This window comes from Pteropus medius, unplaced genomic scaffold (assembly GCF_902729225.1).
Source record: "Pteropus medius unplaced genomic scaffold, Ma_sr-lr_union100, whole genome shotgun sequence".
Lineage (NCBI taxonomy): Eukaryota > Metazoa > Chordata > Mammalia > Chiroptera > Pteropodidae > Pteropus > Pteropus medius.
The window spans coordinates 12,261,288-12,266,944 of NW_024349801.1; the positions used below are offsets into that span (position 1 = coordinate 12,261,288).

General features: G+C 32.8%; 1 pseudogene; it reads right to left on the reverse strand.

Moving 5' to 3' along the window:
• Positions 1-4,246: 4,246 nt before the first annotated feature.
• LOC120623148 (uncharacterized) lies at positions 4,247-4,365 on the reverse strand (annotated as a pseudogene).
• Positions 4,366-5,657: the final 1,292 nt, after the last annotated feature.

Sequence of the window (5,657 nt, forward strand, 5' to 3'; positions counted from 1 at the left end):
ATTTCTCAGGGTTCTGGAATCTGGGAAGTCCAAGATCAAGGCACAAGCAGATTGCTGTGTGGTAAGAGCCCATCTCCTTCCTGGTTCACAGATCACAGTCTTTTTGTCATGTCTTCACATAGTGGAAAGAGTGAGAGAGCTCTTTAGGGTCTCTTTTATAGGGGCACTAATCCCATTCATGAGGGCTCTGCCTTTATGACCTAATTACCTCTCAAAGGCTTTATCTCCAAAGATCACCATATTGAGAATTAGGTTTCAACAGATGAATTTGGGGAGGACCCGACACCCAGTATACAGCATTAACTCAGAGCTCACTCAGTGCAAAGAAATTCTTTTAGGGGGGCGGGGGGAGCTGGAAGTAGAGAGATTTGTCAAAAACAATTAGAGGCAATTGTTTAATATCATGGATGCCTGAGGTAGTAGATAACAATTCAGACGAACAATAAGCTAATTATTAAGTTTAAAAGGAAAATCCGGGGAATAATATCCACAGAAGAAGTTAAAAAGCTCCAATATATTCCTGGAAATCTAGAAAGCCGTACACATACATAGGTCTGTGCCCATGTCCAGGGTTCTGCACATGCTCAGGGAAGACCTGAGAATATTTTATGTTGTTCTCTCACTCTTGGCTAATCTGGAGTCTCTGCACAAGCAAGCAGTGAGGGCTAGGCAGGATTATAAAATGCCTGCTGGGTGTTGAAGGGTTAAAGGTATGCCTTATGACATTCCCTGATAAATAAAACTGAGAGAGTTCATTGCAAGCAAATCTGTCTTATGAGAAATACTAGAGTTCTTCAGACTGAAATGAAAGGATATTAGACAGTAACTCAGATCCATACAAAAAAATAAAGAACAGTGGTAAAGATCATGTTTTAAATCTATACAAGAGTTTTGGTCTGAGTTGAGATATTTACACTATTTTTTAAAGAAATTTGGATGTATATTCTCTTCATTTTTTATAAATAATTACACTATCTTTCCATCATTTGGAATGTACACTTTCTTCAGGCAGATTTTTTTTTTCAAGAAAACTGAAAACACAGTTACAAAAATATTACAAGAATTTTAGCAAATTTTCCTGCATGAGTTTAGCAAAATTATACATATAAACCTATGTATGTATATTTAAATGAGTATATATATGCTTAAAAATATCCGATAAAATAAATTGATGAGATGATTTTAAATAGTTGATTTTCTTTCTAATTTCCATCTGATGGCAATCAATGAATTTCCATTTTATAAAAATATATTCAAGTAATGAAACATCTGGCACTTTAGAATATTTCCCTAGGCAATAATATTCAGGGTCATAGTCTGTAGAACTACTTCACTTGTCAATTTAGAGACAAGCTGACTTGTACTCTATATCATTTGGTAATAAAAGTTTTACATAATAGTGTTTTATTTGTATCTTGTACCTCTTTTAGAAAGCATGTATTTTTCAAATTATTAGCTCTAAGATTAGGTTAAATATCTATACATTTAAAATATATCCTATGTGTATGTCATGCTAATATCAAATGCTAAAAAACAGGGAGCTGTGAGAGGATATGAACAGTCAAGGAAAAATGTCATCCATTATATTTCCATGATATAATTCTTCACATTTGGTGAGGACAGAGATTATGAATTGATATTATCATCTGTGGCCAGAGTGTTGAGCAATTTAGGTGTAGCTTTAAATAAGATGGACAATTAGATGAAATATGGTTGAGATTTTGCCAGGCAAACACAAAGAAAGGATAACTAGATCAAAAAGTGAACAATATTTCTGAGAAGAACTGAAGTAGAACCGAAGAACAAGTTGGAGCCAGGTATGAAAGGAAGTAAAGCAATAGGGACCTGATAGAAATAATAATCATTCCCATATGCGCATAATCACTCTTGTGACAGCTTATCTGTTTTATCCATGAAAATATGAAATTATACACGCTTTGTATCCTAAATTCCAAAGCAGTTCCTCAGAATTTCCAGCTCTGTTACTGGATAGATGTACGTCCCTATCAAGTCATTAAATCAGAGCAATAATCCTCAGGATTATGTGTACATGAAAGCGTTCTATAAACTATCATTACTATTGCTTTGAGGAAAAATACAGAAATGTATGACAATTTTACAAAGATACTAAACAACCTAATTCCCTTTCCTAGGAGAGGATCAAGATGAGACAAGAACAGCTTAAAGAATTACAAACGTTTCCACAGAATTTAAGATCAAGCTAAATGGACTTAGTGATGTAAAGTAGGAGTAAATTCTATGACATTATCATATATCCATTATAAATTGCTTCTTGGACTATCAAACATTTCGGCTTAGTATTTATTTTTCATTGAAGCACCTGAAAATTTATGTATTGGCTTATTTTTTTTTCTGGCTTGATACATCATCTCTTAAACAATAAATATCATTTTGTAACATCTCCATCTTGCTGCATAGAAAAATGGAGTTTTGTAACGAGTGTGTTATAGCAACTCAGATAATTTTATCTGCCACAATTCAAGGTTTAATTTACAAATTTGAGAATTTTCAACAGAACAAAGCTTGTGTTTCTGTAACTATGTAAGAATAAATACACAGACAATAATACAAAATTCAAACACATAATTTAACTTAGAATACAACTATAACAGGTGAACTAAAATTGTATACCCTACTGCTTACTCATTTTACCTAAGCTGTTTTAATTTCTTGCTTTGGAAGAAAAGAAAAACAAAAACACAAAATAAGACCCAATGGACATATGTTGTGCAGAATCAAAATATTAAAACTCATGACCATGAAAGTCATTTTTCTGTCTTAAAGAAACTTTGGATTCTAGCTTGAGAAGCAAAAGAGTCAAATTATAATACTCTTTAAACAAACTCAATATTATAATCTTACTAGAACACTAATATTTGTTAGTCGAACCATAGAAAATAGTAGAAGTAAACCACACTTTAGTTAGAAAGTATTGATGCTGCCAGATATTTTCTTTCTCTTGTCTATCAACACATGCTAAAGCATGTATTAAAGCTTGCTTTGGACGTTCATATAAAGTTCTATAGTGACAAGCCAATGGAAAGAAGGTTTGTGCCCATTTAAACCAAAATACCCGGTTCCAGGATTGGAAGCCTAGGTGGTTGAAGTAGGTAGAAAAATATAGGGGGAAAAAAATGGAACAAAATATTTTCCAATATACCAAAATGGCAATTTTTAAATAATACACAATGTTGGGCATTTTTATCAGCAGATATTTTGCCTAATTTAATTCGAAGGCTCTGTGCTTTAATTCTAGAGACTTTCTATGTCAATTTTAAAGTCATGCCCCACCAGGAGTTACCAACATCATTTCCAATCATTCCCCAGGGGGCCTCAATGTTGAGACACTGGTATTTATTCTCAAGAAGTAGAACATTTCTATGCAATTGTTAGTTTCAATGACTAAACTGAAGATCCTTGCCTTTTCATGGATAATACAATAGCGTAATGAAATTTCTTCCTCTTAGGATAGAACACATTCCAACCAGCTCGATAAAACCAGTTCAGTGATGGCAATAGTCTGAAAACTTGATATTGAACTATCCCACAGTGCTGAGTATTAGGTACGAAGTTGTCATTAAAGAAGAGAGTGCCCATCTTGTGTCTAGTTGGTGCAATAAAAGTCACAGGGGCATGTCTTGGTGCATGCAGTATTAGCTCAGGAAAACAAACCAACAAATAGGTTGCCTTTGCTAGGTGAATTTATCCTTGAAATATCAAGCTAGACGTTGACTATAGGAGTTCATGACAAACAGCCCTCCTCTATTGCTAAAAGGCAGTATTCTTTTAGTGGTATGCATACAATGCAAGTACTTTAGTACCATAAAGAATGTTGTCAGACCTAAATGGAAGTACAAACAGTGATGGGGTTAAGTGCTTGCAAATGGAAAAGACTGTTGGTGAAACAAATATATATTTAGAATATGAAAATAAGAAACTTGTTATCAATAAAATATGATCCTCAGAAAAAAAATACATCATATTCTCTTGTACATTGTTTATTTTTTAAGTGTCCGTGGTATTGTCAATTATGCTTTCTTAATTACTGCATTTATCTTTCATATTTTCCATAATTAAACATGCCAAATGTTTTGCTTTTTCTAAAGACCCATATTTTGGGGTATATTTATTTATTTATTTATTTATTAGGTGAGGCAACCCTTGGTTGACCTCACAGATTGCAAGGACCTTGTCAGTTTACAATCCCTTATTTTTTTATTTTTTACGCCTACAGCACCTGGTCTTCCTAGGTGGTCTCCCATCCAAGTACTAACCAGGCCCGACCCTGCTTAGCTTCCGAGATCAGACAGGATCAGGCTTGTTCAGGGTAGCATGGTCATAAACTATTTATTCTTTAGAAATATACTTTTTCTATTTATCTTTACCTCACTAATTATTACAACTTTCATTGTTTCAGTATGTTGTATCATGCCTTTTCTAGTTTCTTAAGTTAGTCATTATATTTATTGAGGCTTTATTTAGTAATAATAATTTTCTCTGAATAAAGCAGCAGCTGTCACATAACCTACAATATAAGCTGATCTTTTGGTATTTTCTTATCTAGATAATTTGATACTTTAAATTTCTTAATTAAGGACTTGTATTTGTAATTATAAGTAGTTAAGATTTTACAGTAATTGTACTATTGGTTTCTAGTTTTATTGGCCATGATTTAAAATGTAACCTGCAAAATCTCTAAATTTGTAATGTTATGGTCTTATTCATGTTTTGAGCATTGTACATGCCTGTGAACCAAAAATAATGCTTGCTTTTTGCACATAAGCTAAAATGTTTCTTTACTGCATATTGCTTTGAGCTTTTAATTACATAAAATGGAGGTTAGCCTGGCTTTTTTATTTATCAATGGTTTTCTAACAAGTTATATTAAAATCTACTAGTATAATTTTACTTGGCCCAAGTCATTCTTATTTTTTAGAGCTTTGTCATATGTTTGGTGCATTTAAGTAATACTGTCTTGATTGTATCAGTAATTATTCTATTTTGTGGACTTTGCATTTATCCTCCTATGAAAGTCTCTGACTTATGAACATTCAGCCTATATTTTTTATGTATTGTATGATAATTTATATACGTGGCTTTATTCTTATACTTTCATCTCATTTGATATATTTATCATTTTTTTGTTTTGTTCTAATTTTTACTCTTTCTGGCAAGTTTATTTAGGGTTTTTTTTCCTGTTATTCCCCATACCCACCACCCATATGCCAGGTTACTTTGGAAAGGTAACCATGATTCTCATTATTATTACTGGTTCTCTATCCATTCCTAATAGTTAGGTTGAAACCCACATTTTTCTATTGATGAATCTAGATTAAGTAGTTGTGCTGCCAACCAAGACTGTTTACTTGCCTATTGTATTTCTCAAGCACCAAATGAAATTACTAGAATGCTTTTATTCCCAGTCTGTCTCCACTTGGCCAACCAACCACATAATATATTCATATTTTATTATCCTCACCTGTTAGATGACTCAACCCTTTTCTACTATACTTGAATAATTTCTTATATGAGATAGATGGGTATAATGCCAACTGAATCCTGTATTCTCTAAAATATATATTTTTCCTAAGAGAAAGATGATCCTTTGGCTATATATATGATCCTTAGAGTTTGAC